General features: G+C 37.5%; 1 long non-coding RNA gene across 1 annotated transcript; it reads left to right on the forward strand.

The window, feature by feature from the left end:
- The first annotated feature begins 4538 nt into the window (after positions 1 to 4538).
- Positions 4539 to 5448, forward strand: LOC129755725 (uncharacterized). Its single transcript, XR_008739313.1, has 3 exons — positions 4539 to 4976; positions 5033 to 5216; positions 5283 to 5448. It is a non-coding gene; the product is annotated as an uncharacterized LOC129755725 (long non-coding RNA).
- Positions 5449 to 16838: the final 11390 nt, after the last annotated feature.

A 16838-nucleotide genomic window follows, 5' to 3' on the forward strand; every position in this document is an offset into this window, starting at 1 on the left:
AAATGTAATTAAAGTGTTTGGGAAACGTTTGTCGACAGCCAGGAAGTCTGGATCGGGGGGAAATCGAAAACCGGAAGCCGCTGAGACGACAAAGAGAGTTGCCGGTAGTTTCAAGCGAAACCCTAACCTCTCTCTCCGAGATGCCGCAAATAAGCTGGGTGTATCGTCTACAACCGTGCATCGAGCCAAAAAACGAGCCGGACTATCGACTTACAAGAAGGTAGTGACTCCAAATCGCGATGATAAACAAAATACGACGGCCAAAGCGCGATCCCGGAGGTTGTACACGACGATGCTGACGAAGTTTGACTGCGTGGTAATGGAAGACGAAACCTACGTCAAAGCCGACTACAAGCAGCTTCCGGGACAGGAGTTTTATACGGCAAAAGGAAGGGGAAAGGTAGCAAATATTTTCAAGCACATGAAACTATCAAAGTTCGCGAAGAAATACCTGGTTTGGCAAGCCATCTGTACCTGTGGCTTGAAAAGCAGCATTTTCATAGCTTCCGGGACTGTCAACCAAGAAATTTCCGTGAAAGAGTGTTTGAATAAACGTCTGCTGCCTTTCCTGAAGAAACGCGGTAGTTCCGTATTGTTTTGGCCGGATTTGGCATCTTACCATTACCGTAAAAAGGCCATGAAATGGTAAGCCGCCAACAACGTGCAGGGGGTTCCCAAGGACAAGAACCCTCCCAACACGCCAGAGCTCCGCCTAATTGAGAAATACTGGGCTATTGTCAAGCGGTACCTAAAAAAAACCAAAAAACCTGCTAAGGACGGAGCAGCAGTTCGAGACAAACTGGCTTTTTGCGGCGAAGAAAGTGGACAAGGTGGCTGTACAAAATCTGATGGCAGGGGTTAAGCGTAAGGCCCGGCAATTCGGATTTGGAAAAGCGGAAGCCTAACTGAATATTTTTCCTGAATTTTATTCTAATTAAACTTGAGAAAGAAATTTAATTTCGATTTATTCAATAAACGATTTCACCGATTTACACCCGTTTTCCCTTGACCCAATTTTGACCGTTTCACCCTTCAATGTTTCCCCAGTTTACGGTATTTCTTCGAGCACACTATCATCAACGCGGGCCCACAAGATTTCCTTTTAAACTCTCCACAACCATTGGTCCTACACTCTCTTGAGTAGCAGTCATCAGTAGGAGCTTCAAAGACAAAGTTTCAAACAATCTCGATAATTGTTAAACATCAGCTCACCATTGATCTTCTACACAAACGTTTATGAAACATCTATTTAAAATCAAAATTTTCGATACAATATTTACCTGCAGCTGATTTAATCCAGCTCCAACGGACATCAACCTGAAGATTAGATGTATCAAGCATACACAGCACACTTAGAATGTTGTTCTGGTAATCCAGCTAAAACACATTCTGTGGGACGTAGTTCGGCAAGTTTCAAATACCCTAATTTTGTCGGAAACGTTTCTTCGAAAAACCTGTATGTATAATTCACGGAGCTTGCAAAGGATTAACCTTTTTTGCTTGACGACTTGGGAATTTTCTTCCTTCACGGATTTATAGTCTTTTTTGCCCTGAAGCTCCTTACCACTCCCACTACCAGGTTCTCGATAAAACTGCTGAACAAGACTTTAATTTTCCGAGGAGAGCGATTTCCCTATTTTTGATGAGGGAGTACAAAGTATTCTTTGTCCCGCAACACATTTTTTTGTTTTTCGAATCAATCGTGTGGAATAATTAAAGTCATCTACAATGACAACGAAATGCACTGTGTTTAATACCTTTAATTTGAATTGTGGTTCAAGACTTGGTCAACACTGACAGTATAAGCATCTTGTCTTCAACTTTTGCAACTTTTTCAAATCTGTCCTTAAATTGATCAATAATTTCTCGACCAGCGAAGTAAAATTTTTCAAGATGTGGTGCTTCAGTTTCTTTCTCCGTTTCCACATCCGAACAATCGAAAACTGAAAAAAAAAACATTTAAATGCAACTCAAACATTGATAAAAATTAAAATTCTTTTAATTGATATTTGTTTAAAGTTTCTTTTGATTCTTATTTTAAAGCGCATCATATTAGTCTTAATCATTTACCATGATCGTTCTCTTCCATGCTTGGTTGTTCCAACAGAGGATTCGGATCGGATTTAATTTTTTCCGTAATTTTATTCTCTATTTCCAAACAACACTGAAGACACAATTGTCTCCCTTCAACTACGCCGCTCATCGAATGTTGGCAAAGGCCATGAATATGTGAACTAATTGTTTGCAATCCAGCGCGCCTTTCATTTCTATGTAAATTAAAAGGGTTGCAGCATGTTTTTTGCGAAACAGGATACAATTTTCCAAACTTGTTAGAATGGTTTTTTTCCGACAGACTTTAGATCATGCACTTCTGATCCCAATTTGAACAAATTCCACTCCCTTGAGGTGAAAAATCGTTTGTTCTTGAAAAATTTATCCACTGAACATTGCTCATGAAGTTCTTTTCCAAATTCAATACGTTGCTTTTGCCATGCTCAGAAAATTCAAAACTTTTCCCGACTATTAAGAAGCTTAACAATGTAAGTCACTGAATCATCTCCGTACTAATTCAGTAACAGAAGGCAACTGGATATTTCAATCGCAATCTTCGATTTTAGAAGCCGTTTTTAAAACTACTAGCAATCAGCAGCAAGCGAGCACGTAGCAAGCAGTTGCGGCAACAATTTATTAACAACGGTCAGTGAATCAGTTGATAAAAAGATCGCTTTAGTTCAGTGCTCCACTCGGTATCAACAAAAAAAAATCTGCTGTGCTTAAGTTGCATAGATAAAGGCGATATACAATCAACAAATTCTGTACGTCAATAGTCAGTGTTGTTAGATCAGTATAGCCATAATTTTTGTAAGTTTAGTAATCAACAAACGAGCAGATTCTCGACATTTTTTACACACTTTCTGTGAATTAATATAACGTTGGGAAGAATGACAGCTTGCTGTTAAATTCCTTGAAAAAAAAAATAGTTTGTTATAATAGTTACAATAGTTGTGAAGTTTTTAATCTCAAATATGATATAATATTTTTTCTTCATTCTCTAACTTTTTTTTAATCAAAAGTTTCAAAACAAAGTTTTTATTATCCTTTTACTAAAACCTCCCGATGATCTAGTTTTCGACATTCAATTTTAGTTTTCGACACAAAAAGTTTTAGTTTTCGACAAGACTTCCACCTCCTTTGTTAGCACAGGAATATGAATATTTGCATATTGGAATTGCTTGTCTACTTCACGGCGTTTTTTACACCATGGAAACAGTATAAACACACCCAGAAAGATGGATGTCGAAAAAATAGATTATTCGGTGAATTTTCAGCGCTAGTTTTCAACAGCTTAAAAAACAGTTGAAATTTCATGAAATGTAAGCAAAAATATGAAATAAATTACCTAAAACATTGTTTTCAGAACCTGATCTATCCATTGATTCCATGTATGTTGCTTTTAATCGAATAAATGGGGAGCTTTTTCATGACTCAAAATCATTCTTATTTGGACGATGGCATTGAATTTCACAGGTGATTTAGAAAATCACTTCTAAATTATTGATATACTACTATTAAACAACTTCTTTAGAAAAATATTTTTATTCGATGTATACTAAACTGGGAGAGCAAAAATAGTAAAATATGAACATAGATAACTTGAGCCACCAAATAGAAAGATGAGCCTTCCATTGAAAATTTGTCGAAAACTAGCTCCTATCGAAATCTAGAGTATCTATCCTAACAGTTTAATGAAATAATGAACCAAATCCTCTCATTAATTCATCTGCAGCATGCGCTGAGTAAGCACTTGCCTCATGACTGAATACAGTGTGATAATGTATAAAATTATTTCCCAATAGCAATACAAATTGAAACACAAAACTGTTATTTTATTTTATAAGAATCTTATCTTTACAAAAATTTGATGCATGTTTATTTGTTAACTTCATTTTATTTGATTTATTTGATTTTAAATTTGATAGGTCCAGAAAACTGTGAATCGAAATATCAAAAATTTAAGGGGCTACTGTAATAATTCATTTGATGGAGAGTAAAACTTCAATCTTTCATATCTCAAATGTTAGAAATTTTATATTGGAATTTTGGTTGGTCTTACGTAAAATTTTCTTAAAATAACGATGAAATCATATAATTCAAAATATACTTTCCTTGATTAAAAATAACGTTTTATTTTCAGAGCTGCATGGTTGGTCGGCTCTGCCCACCCAACCAAGAGCAGAGAGAAAACAACACTGTTTTCAGTTCGGATTCCGAGTGCAATCCTCTTTCGCTGATTATGCTCCACTCGTTTTCCGAGTTTACACGAGCTGTAAAGCGGGCCATAGACTACACAAATGGCGTGTGCAAATTCGATGAATCCACGACGATTGTTTGATCTATGCTCGCCGATATAAACAAATTTCGCGCGAACACAAAAGTTGATTGACGTGGTTCAAGTTTTTCTTGAAGTTCATGCCATTTTCGGACACTTATCGTAATAAAATTCATTTCAAAGAAAATAAAATTATGGTTGAAAGCACCTTAAAAACACTCGGATATTTTCGCAACTTAAAAAAACTGTAGCTTGTACAGTTTTCAGTAAAGATTTGAATTCGTTCAAATGTTATGTTACATTCAGTGAAAAACTTACGTAACATAACAGCTGTCAATTGCTCGCGCAGTTGCATGCAGTTAAACAAAACAAACTGAATAACATCAACCAAAAAAAAAAAACATCTAATTTTCATTTCGCCTTTATAAGCTTAAAATCTGAGCAACAATCCCACGTTCAAAAGTGCTGGTCAATTTTGGATATCGGAACTGCATTGGAAACCGTCCATCAAATTCTCCCATCTGACAAAAAGTGCGGAGTTCAAACGGTGATTTCCGGCAACGCGATGGAGCATAAAAACGAAGGAAATTCCGAACTTAGGAGCTGCTTTCGGATGCAATCGTCAGAACTTTTGGATAAGGATTGAGTAAGTTTGAAAATAAAATAAAATTACAATCAATGATTAAATATTCATCGTAACAGATTCCATGCACGCAGTCTTTCGGACATCTCGCAGGACCAAATTTTATGCAAAGCAGCCTGCTCCCTTAGCTCGTTGAAGACGCGTCCCCGAATGGCTGGGAAGATTCACTTCAAAATTTGGCTAGTTTTAGCAGGAAAAAATTAATGCATTCGGAAGGCACGTCAATCAATACGATGGCAGAAGGTAAGGTAAAAATCAATACCGTAAACTTATTCTTTCCTCAAAACTTTTTTTGAGCGATGTTTCCAGATATGGCAAACGCCAACAACTCAGAGGAGCTGAGTGTCCTTGGAGATCTACTGCCCAGTAAACATGAATCGGCAGAGAGGTAACTCAAATCGACAGAGGGATCGTTTCGATCTCTCTAGCGATTATGCATCATCTAATCGGCAGAGAGGAACACACCAGACGCGTGCCTTGGGTGAGTGACACGAAATAATCTAAGACACGCCCTCCATAGAAACACACGAAAACAACCCTAATCGTGTTTGTATGTTTCTCTTCGAGACGCGTGTTTGCATGCCTGCGAAGTCGACTGCTTCGATTGAAAGCACGCATATAAAAAATAAACACGGAGATAAATGCGACCACACCGTACAAGAGTACGATGCAAACTGATTTCGCATGTACGGATTTGTATTCGTTGCCTCCAGGTATCTCGGCAAGACAAACCAAATGAGAATATTCGCGTTCTTGGAGTGTCGCCGAAATTAACCGTTTTATTCTAAGTTCGGTGACTCAACTCTCAATTTTTTGCATGCTCTGTCGATTTTTGAGAGAACGCGCTTACTGGGTGCTTGTTAAGAAAACCATCAGGCGTTCAGATTGATCCACACAGCCCACAAAATTAGGTAACCAAACGAAAATTTCATTTAGAAAAAATTGATATTTATTCTTATAATAAAATTTTTGCAGATTTTTGCTAAGCGATTTATAGAAAACCTCAGAGCCACCTCGGCTGAAAATATGTTAAAGTGTCGGGTTTGACTTCTGAATTCAACTGTTTCGACTGTACGGCAACTGTAAGGCAAAACTTCCCAGGGTAAAAATGATTTACTGATGTTTTCGTTGAACTTTTAGGAACCAAACAGGATAAATTAGTATGATTTATTGTGTGGCAGCGGCCTAAAGAATACTGCCACTGGGATACTGGTCCATGTCGTACGAGGCGACTTATCCAGTACTTCCCAGATACGTTTATCTCATATTTCTGTCTATTGGAAATCAATGAGGCTGTATCTGGGCGGGGGAGGAAAAAAGGTCAAGGTCAATTATTGCATGTAGAGTTCAGAAGTTTTTCAAGTTCAAAACATTGGAAGGAAATGTTTTGAATCTGAATCAGTTTTAAATTCTTGCTAGTATTTTTTGACTTTGTACGTATTTTCTCTTGAGAAGGGTATGCCAATAGTGCATATGTAGTACATGCATTTGCACAAGCTGTATTCTTCCATATTTTCTCGTTTTACCAATTTGGAATATGATTTTTCATTTAAAAAATCTCTTTGCTCTCCGAATAACTCCGTTCAATAAAATCTCTTCACAAGTGTTCAAATGTGAATCGCAAACGCGTCGATTACGGTCCCATTGCTTCTGAAATCATAGAAGAATATGATCTAAATTACATCAGTTATATCTGTTACGTCAAGCGCAAAATTAGTGTATTTTCCTTATAATGGACAAGTATTCAGTCCCTTCTATCTTTGGATTGGTAACAGAATATTGTGGAGGTAAATGTCCGTTCATATAAAGATATTTAATTTTTAAAATTGCGTCATGGTTATTCAATCATTGAAGCCGTACAAATATCGATTCCGTGGAAAAAAAAATTAAAAAAAAAAATCTTTTAGGTTGCCAAAAGGCCTCAATATTCCCTATTAAATCAAGTTTTTGATCAAAACTTGTATCGCATGTCGACAGTCATATCTGTTTCACCTAATATATGTCGCTTCTCTCGTATTGACACATGTTCCCTTAGCTTTAGAATGGTTATAGTGTAAAGAAGAGTCAAAGCTCCTTTAATATCGTACTCTGATATTTCGTATCATACGTCAATCCTGGTTCTGGAATCCACTGCTTCAGCTTCGTGCAGTGTTAATATCGCTTGTTTCAAATTTGGCGTCACAGAAGCTCATTGTAGTCGTCTAACCAGAGCGCTAACTGGTCAGTTAAATAAAAATATAAAAAATCAAGACTTTGTGTTCTGAATCTCCTGTATGGTTAAGCTATGATTCAGAGGTACTATTGTACCTATATTTACCTTCCACTTAGTGTGAACATGTCCCTCTTTGGCCGACTTCATTTTTTTTTTTTTTTTTGAATGTATGTCAGAATTTAACAAAGGAAGTTAAAAAAAAGTCCTTATTTCCAATATTTTGATTGAAAAAGCTTCATTGCTTAAAAATCCCTATGTGGACAGGCTAAATGCCAACTTTGCCATTATAAAATCGTTTATTTGCCCTCATTGTAGCATCCTGGTTAGAACATTTTCTGATCATTGCAAACTCAAATCTCCTGAATTTTGTAGTTGTGAATCAATAATGTATGATTCTTTTAGCTCATATATGCCTGTTTTTCGATTGCTAGAAAGCTTTTATGTACTCCCGCCTATCCTGATATAAGTGTATCTCATTCTAAGAATTTAAACTAAAATTACCCAATGTGGTTATAAGCTTCAATGCTTCAAAATTCCTACGTGGATCGGCTTTATGCCCTAAATATTTATTTATTTTCTAATCCTTTTATGGTTTTCAGGTTTCTCAGGTATATGATGAAATCTGTAAAAAAAAAGGCTAGGCACAATTTTCCCGTTTGTTTGGATAACTTGCCGCTATCAAGCCTACCCCTTTTCTGATACCTGATACCTGATGATTTATTGAAGCATCTTATTTTTCAAGATCAACAGCTAAGGCTATGATCATTTAGTATCCGGGAACTTTATTTCGGTGATAGCTAAGTTATTAGAGCTCGGATATGCAAAACTTTAGCAGCATTGTGTTGGTTATGAAAGTGGCTATCTTTCCTATTTTTTATAGATTTTAAAGTTAACGTGTGTTTGAGATATTTACGATGCAAAAAGACATGGTTAAAATAATTTTGCACAAATTTGCGCCTTTTGCGCCTCGAAAATTCTTCAGTGTCGACTTGAAAACATATAAACTGTTGATTTTTTTCTGATTCTTTTTTGGACCGAATGGTTAAGAAGTATAAGGAGCCACTCTAATATCCATACGAAGTTCAAATCAAGCATTGGAATGGAACCCTTGAGCTTAAATATGGTAAAAAGTCTATGGTTATTGGGGATAACTGAATGCAGACCCCTTAAATAATGCAACTAATCCATTTCCGTCAGTCAAAAAGTGTTGTCTGACTAGCAGACACCAAGTAAATAACTAATAGTGAACAGTTCCTTAGATTGCAATATGTGCAACCGGTTTTTACGCAATGTGACAGATGTGTCCTGATGGACGAAGAAATTTATGGTAAAACCGGATTTAAGAGATCAAATTTTTCGAGATGCCTACTCATGAAAAGGTTCCAAAAACTTCCAATTGCTTTTTCCAGGTGAGTTGGTGTAAAAAATCATGATTTTGCAAATGTTTTGCTTCTGTGGTGAAAATAATAAATCAATATATGACAGAAAAAAGTGTGCAAAGATAAAAAAGAGATATTATGAAAAAGTAAGATTATTTCTTGAAATCATTGATTAATCATTTTTTTGATATTTTTATATTAAATGTCATATTAACACCTTCATTTCCTCCATAGAAAGTTTTTCGATCAAATGAATAGTTTTTAAAATACATTCGTTTGTAACTGCCCGGATACTAAATGATCATAGCCTTAGAAACGCATTCAGGATATTTCATTTATTAGTTTTGTGGGATATTATAACCATCTGCTATGAAAGATACTACTAAGAGTTTCTAATTAACGAAATAAAAAGACAATGTTCAGATAAATTTAAAAAAAATGGAAACATGTCTTAGAACTTATATAACAGGCTACAACATATTAAAATGAACTAAATTTATCGATATAAATTAAAATAAAGAAGTGAAAAGTGAAAAAAAAACATATTTTAAAATCATTAAAATTAAAATTTAAGTTTTTAAACTGCGACCCAGAGATAAGTCTTGACTCAAACATTCAGTCAGCGAAACTTTTTTTTTTGTAGAGAAATGAATCCAACTGTGTTAGATGAAATTTTAGGGACTAGATAAGAGAAAATCGATGTTGAAAAACATGCGAAAAAAATTCGCCTTGTCTCCCGGTAGGACTTGAACCTCTTGCGCCTCGCCTTGCGGGAGACAAGGCGAATTTTTTTCGCATGTTTTTCAACATCGATTTTCTCTTACCTAGTCCCTGAAATTTCATCTAACACAGTTGGATTCATTTCTCTCCAAAAAAAAAATAAAAAAAAAAAAAATTAAAATTTAAGGATTTCTTTTTACAACTTACCACTGATGTTTCCTGTTGCTCTTTCGAAAGCACCGGTGAGGTTCGAGCATTGAGTCGAGGATCAACTTATAGCGCCGCAAGGAAAGCTTTGTTATCGAACCACGTAAATATACTGCCGGTTCTCCAATGCTTCAAGCATTTTTTTTGCCAGTCCAATTCTCCAGTTCAATGCAGCATGTATACGTTTGGTCAAGAGGTAAATGGGATAAGATGCTTTTACAAACTGTTCAGTGTTAGTCCAAAAACGTGTGTTGAAAACAGGCTTGGCAAAAGTCATCGTCATGAGTCGTGAAGCTGTGACTGTGAAGCCTCTTGGTCCGTCAAACTCAATTGACTGTTCCTTAACGACCAGTCACTTCGTTTGCCAGTCATTCATTCCCCAGTCATTTGAAGCTAAAATAATAACCTAGTCAAGCAATCGCATTCAAACGACCGATGACGAAAAAGAAACGCATTTATTATTATTGTTGCTCCTGCCAGCAAGCCGAAGACAACCGAAGACGAACAAGAAAAGCATTTACTATTATTGTTGCTCCTGCCAGCAAGCTCGTTTTCAGTTTTTTATTGCTATTGTTGCTCTCTGCCAGCAAGTCGTTCAATTAGTTGTACCTGCCGTCAGCAGCCGGTCGAAGTGTGCAGAGATTTGCCAGTCACTCTCAGGAGAAATTTTGACCATGTGTAGGAGCTTCGCCAGTCGATGATCGAGAAATGTTGATTGTTGTCGTGCTTTATCCGTCATGCGAGTAGTGAGGCTCCGTCAATTGAGAAGTGAAGTGTAGTTGCTGGATTACGGAAAATCATCATAGGCGATGGAAGCACAAAATGTGACAGCGAATTTGGGTGAAGTAAAACGTAAACAAAGTTTTCCTAAAAAGTGAATTTTGTAGGAACTTTTTGGACAATATTGAGTGCGTTTTGAATTGAACGGAAAGTATAATACAGTTTTTAATAATGTTTTTTCTTATATCTGTTATTTTGCTACTCAATTTTCGTGTTAATCAAGCAGTAATCACTTGTTAAAAATGGTGATATTTTTAAGCTTTAAAAAAATGCAATCTTAAAATAGTAATATCACATTTGAAACAACAGATTTTGTAAAAATTTTCACTCCCAAAATTTGCGCAAAGAACGATCTTATCTATAAATGCCTCAGTCAAAAATTTATAAATTTACAATTGCCTTAAAAATATTCTTCAAACTAAGAACATTTTGTTGTTTCGGGAGCAAGCTGATCACATCGAAATGGCAACATTTGACTTCCCAAATGTTGTGGCTTTTGCTCAAAGAGGTGAAATGATAGTCGTAGAGTACAATTCTTAAACCTGGTCGTTTGGGAATGATGAGCATCGCTCCCTAGCTCCAAAGGGGGTCGGACATTCGGCCGAAGGCCGATAGGCCGAAAGATGTTAGGCCGAAGGTCGCTAGGCCGAATGGGTTGAAAGGCCGACGGATGTTCGGCCGAATAGGACAATAGGCCGAATGCGACATTTGGCCGAAGGTTATTTGGCCGAATATTATTTGGCCGAATGGTCATCAGGCCGAATGGGCGATAGGCCGAATGGTCATTAGGCCGAATTGTCACTAGGCCGAATGGTCGTTAGGCCGAATGGTCATTCGGCCGAAAGGTCACTAAGCCGAATGGTTATTCGGCCGAATGGTCATTTGGCCGAATGGTCATTAGGCCGAATGGTCATTAGGCCGAATCGTCATTAGGCCGAATGGTCACTAGGCCGAATGGTCACTAGGCCGAATGGTCATTAGGCCGAATGGTCACAAGGTCGAATGGTCGTTAGGCCGAATGGATGCTAGGCCGAAAGATCGTTAGGCCGAATGGTCATTAGGCCGAATGATCGTCGGGACGAATGGATGCTAGAAGGTCGTTAGGCCGAATAGCCACTAGGCTGAATGGTTGTTAGGCTGAATGGTCGTTGGACCAAATTTATGCTAGGCCTATAAGACATATTATCGCTTTCTTGCATGACGGGCCGCTCAGTAGTTTGGCCGATCAGTAGTTAGGCCGAATGGTCGTTAGGCCGAATGGTCGTTAGGCCGAATAGTCACCAAGCAGAATGGTCATCAGGCCTAACGGATTGCCTTGTGATCATTCGACCTAATGACCATTCGGCCTTATGAACATTCGGCCTAACGACTTTTCGGCCTAGCATGCCGACATGTGTAAAAGATTTCTTATTGACCTAGCGACCATTCATGACGATCATTCAGCCTTATGGCCATTCGGCCTTACGACCATTCGGCCTTACGACCTTTCGGCCTAGCATCCATTCGGCCTTACGACCATTCGGCCTTGCGACCATTCGGCCTTGCGACCATTCGGCCTTGCGACCATTCGGCCTTGCGACCTTTCGGCCTTGCGACCTTTCGGCCTTACGACCATTCGGCCTTATGACCATTCGGCCTAATGACCATTCGGCCGAATAACCATTCGGCTTAGTGACCTTTCGGCCTTGTGATCATTCGGCCGAACATCCTTTCAGCCTTGCGTCCTTTCGGCCTAACAGCATTCGGCTGGATAACCGTCGGCCGAATAACCCATTCGGCCTAGTGGCCTGTTCGGCCAGATAGCCCATTCGGCCTAACGTCCATCGGCTGAATGACCTTCGGCCGAATGGCTTTCGGCCTCATGACTTTCGGCCGAATGACCCAGCCTCAGCTCCAAATTCCATAAATTAAGAAGCCGGACAACTTTGAAGTTTGCAAAATGGACTCGCTGATAAGAAAAAGTGAACATCTGAGATAATCTTATTTAAAATTTTGAAGCATGTGAAAAAATACATAAAAAGATCCTTGACGTGATAAACAGTTTTTTTTTATTATTTTATTGTTGACAAAGTCTCTTGGATTTGTCTGTATTACATGGAACATAATATAAATTTTTTTGTGTGCCACTCCGAGGTTTCGATATTTTTGACAAGCTATTTTGTTTCTTACATTCCGTAGGGCAAATGTTTGTTTCTGATGGATCAGATTTTCTCAACATCGTTTCAATGCCTATTCTAACCGTTCTCCGCAAAATCTTGAGATAGTCGTTGGTTCGTGATTCAGTAAATTTTGCTCTTTCAAGACGATTTGGATGCATGTTTATACAGCTAATTTTGCGAAAGATACGAAAAAATTGAAATAGAAACATTAACGTACATATAATTTGACTCTTCACCAACACTTTCATCACTATTCCAATTTTTTCATCTTTATTTTAATTGAAAAATTTGATCAGCAAAATACTTGCTTTCAAGTCTTCAAATTTTTTTGATTTTCTTCCTGCATTTTAAAGGGGCTAGGTACACGTTTTTATTTTCAACTGAAAGCAAAAACCTCAACCGAAATACAAGGAAACCGATGGTATACAAAACTAAATGTAAAATTCTCAGATAAATGAAAAATTATAACTATTGAAATTGACAAAATTTCTATTTGTTTGTTTACTTTTTTTTCACCCAAAATAAAAAAGTTCACAGTTGGCAGCAGCGCAGCTATTCCGCCTCCTATAGTAAACGAGTAGCTCCAGACTTTCTGTATAAGCGATATTTGATTCCATGTTGACACTGGATGATTTAAAGCTGCACAAGAAAAAAAAAAATTAACAAGTAATCGGGATCTAAATGATTATTTTTAACAAACCTCAAATCGTTTTCGTCGATATTCGAAGAATTTTCCAGCACTGGTGGTAGACTATTTTCATCAGAAGTGGTTAAAGAAAAATCCTGATAGAGGAAATCTAACTCTTGCTAAGTTTGCAACATTGAAGCAAGCTTCACCACATTTTTTTCCATTGTCCGTTATAGCCGAGTAGACATGCTTAAGGGGAACTTCATATCTATCCAAAATGCGCTGTACTCCTTGGAATAGGCTCTCAGCAGTATTTGGATGGAGATAGGTTCATCAAACACAAAGAACAAAAAATAACAACAATTTTTTTCTCCGCCGCTGTTTTGGATTTTTTTTCTTCGAAAAATAACTGTCAAAGGTAGCCATGGTAGGAGCGCGTCTTTTCTCGTCAACTAACAAAAAGAAATTCTCAGATTTCTCCTCTACACAATGCACAATAGATTTTTTTGGAGAAGGGAATTCTCTTCATCAGATCACTCTTATGTTTTAACAATCTCACACTTTTATTTTTGTATTCACAAATGGTTTTATTAAGGCATTTCACTTATAAAGTTTTTATATGCCGGGAGTATTTTTCCTAACTTTAGGTTAGTAAGAGGCGGGTCTCACACTTTTCTTCAGTGTAATTTATCTCTTTCCATCAGGAAAAAATTGCACTCTTTCACTGAACAAGCAGATCTAAGGAAGAATGCCAACCATGCAGAGCTGTGATATGACGTTTAAAACATCACTTTTTCAAAAAATGAATAATATCAATCGATAGAGTTTAATGAAATCCACACAACGCATAGCTTGTAATTTTAGTATGAATTTTCAGTCCGGAGATATTTTATTTTAAAAATGATGTTTTTCTCAATAACTTGAAAAAAGAAGGGAGGGTCCCGAAACGAGGGGTGGAGGGATCATTCTCAGAAATTAGGGATTTTTTTGTAGGCCTCAGAAAGTCTTTTGGCCAAATTTGGCGAATTTTGATAAGATTTTTTTCGCTGTGCACACTTGATATGGAATGACCCAAATGCATTTCGCCCAATTCATAAGTTAACGAAATTTATACAAAGGCAGCATCTTGCATTGAGCGATTTTTATATTGCATGAATAACTGCAACAATTCAGGTCGAGCAGCAAATTTTGATAAACCCGTTTTGCACACCGCTTCGAGAAGCCCTTAACAAACGCCTAAAAAACTTGATGCGTAACAAAGCCATTAAAGCTGCTATACATCTGGACCCCAGATTGAACTTCATGTGAGCGAATCTTTTCCCTCCTAACGGAAAGATTTAAATACAAATGAGAGGTCGGATTTCTACTACGTTTTAATTTGCATTCTTCTTAATGAATTACTATAATTACAAGACTATATTTTGAACTTGTACAATAGGATCCAACATTTTAAGCCAAAAAGGCCTAACTCTGAACATGTTCCCATTGATTGAAGGACATCAAAAAAAAGTTGAGATATATTCGATTGATGAATACATCACTAGTAGATCGACGATCGGCCTCTCAACAGCTCAATTCAGCAGGCAAGTATCAACGTTTCAAATTTAACTGCGACAGCTTGACGTGGAAGCTCTGCAATCAAGTACATACAATAGTTGGAAGCACTGGCTTGCACGCAAAAATTAGCATCCAGAATTGTATGAGATTGCTATGGTAGTTGGTTTAGGAGCTTCATCTTCACAAGTATCGGTTGAGTGTTGTTTTAGCGCCTTAGCTCTTGTCCTTTCGGATGCGCGAACAGAATTAGAAAAAGAAACCCTGGAAAATATTTTATTAGTAAAATTGAACGAGAAACTTGTATCCAAATGAGTGAAAACAGCTTAGCTTCTCAGAACAATAAAATTGATTTCAATTAAGTTAAATGCTGTATATTTTGCTTTGTTTTTTTTGTTATTGTGGAAATATATGACAACGATAACAAATTTCCGTTCTTCGAAGGCCTCCAAATCCATGGTGGGACCAGAAATGTTCCAAACATTATAAGGACAAATCAAAAGCATTCAAAGATTTTCGAAAACATGGAACCGTCGTACTCTTTGAATCATATGTTTCCCTTGAAAATCAGTTCAAAAAATTGATCAAAGGGAAAAAAAGGGCGTATTGGCGAAATTTTGTGGGTGGTTTTTCACGAGAAACATCCTTGAGTACCTTATGGAAAGTTGCACGAAGCATGCATAATCGATCATCTACAAATGAAAGTGAAGAATATTCACTTAGATGGATATTAAACTTCGCACGGAAAGTCTGTCCAGATTCTACACCTGTGCAAAAAATAATCCGGAACGTACCTCCTGATAGGTATGGTCTGGATTCCAGCTTTTCGATGGTCGAATTTTCACTGGCCCTCCTCTCTTGCAGCAATTCAGCTCCGGGAATTGATAAAATCAAATTGAATTTGTTGAAAAAGCTTTTGATGCAGTCTCAAGAGAGGTGTTGTCAGACAAGTTGCACTCCCGGGGTCTGCCTCCACTATTGAACAACATCTTATACAGCTTGCTTTGTGAGAAAAATCTGAACTTTGCTCACGGGGATATTGCAATTAGAAGAACCTCCTACATGGGCCTCCCGCAGGGTTCATGTTTGAGTCCACTTTTGTACAACTTTTACGTAAGTGACATCGACAGTAGTCTCTCTGAAGGCTGCATTCTAAGATAACTTGCAGATGACGGCGTGGTGTCTGTCACATGATCTTCTGAGTCTCATCTGCACAGACCTTTACAAGATACTTTAGACAGATTGTCTTCCTGGGCTTTGGGGCTTGGGATTGAGTTTTCCCCTCAGAAAACGGAGATGGTTGTTTTCTCTAAGAAACATAGACCTGCTCAACCTAAGCTTCAACTCCTAGGCAGAGCGATCACTCAATCGAGGTATTTCAAGTATCTTGGGGTTTGGTTTGATTACAAGTGTACCTGGAGAGCCCACATTGACTATCTGAAAGGAAAATGCTAACAAAGAATCAATTTTCTCCGATCAATCACTGGCACCTGGTGGGGAGCCCATCCAGAAGATCTTTTAAAGTTGTATCGAACAACGATTCTCTCAGTGATGGAATATGGTAGCTTCTGTTGATGCCAGAATATGACCAGATTTATGTCTATATACCATGTCCTCATGTCAATGCAGGTAAACCCTTCTTCATTCTCTCCAGCTCGTGTTTGTAGCCCAGACTACGATAACTCTTCTGTCCAGTTTGATTTGTCTATGCAGCAGGAAATTCGTGGAATCCCGGATCCGCATCGTCCACTTATGATTCCAAGAATTTTTGAAGCTAAATATACACAGCAAATTTTTTTTTGCTGGAAACCAGCAAAATTTTGCTGGTTTTTGTCCCGCTGACTTTCCAGCAAAATTTCCAGCAATTTGAATTGCTGGAACAAACAGCAAACGTTAATGCTGGTTTCCAGCAATTCAAATTGCTGGAAAATCAGCAATCCAGATTGCTGGAAACCAGCTATTTCTTTCAACACAACCAGCAGTATTTAGTATGAAATTTATATTCAATTCAAAATTAAAGTTTAATAGTGGCTGTGCATATAATAAGCAATAAAAACAATTATTTTCTCCCATTTTCAATAAGGGATTAATTAATTTTGCAAAAAAAAACTTTTTTTTTCACAACTTTCACACCGGCTCTGGGGTGGCCGCTTTGTGCCAAAATGTTGATCATCCGCCACCTGTAAAAATAGTTTTGATGAGTATCTTCTATGGAATATCTACCTG

This window comes from Uranotaenia lowii, chromosome 3 (assembly GCF_029784155.1).
Source record: "Uranotaenia lowii strain MFRU-FL chromosome 3, ASM2978415v1, whole genome shotgun sequence".
Taxonomy (NCBI): domain Eukaryota; kingdom Metazoa; phylum Arthropoda; class Insecta; order Diptera; family Culicidae; genus Uranotaenia; species Uranotaenia lowii.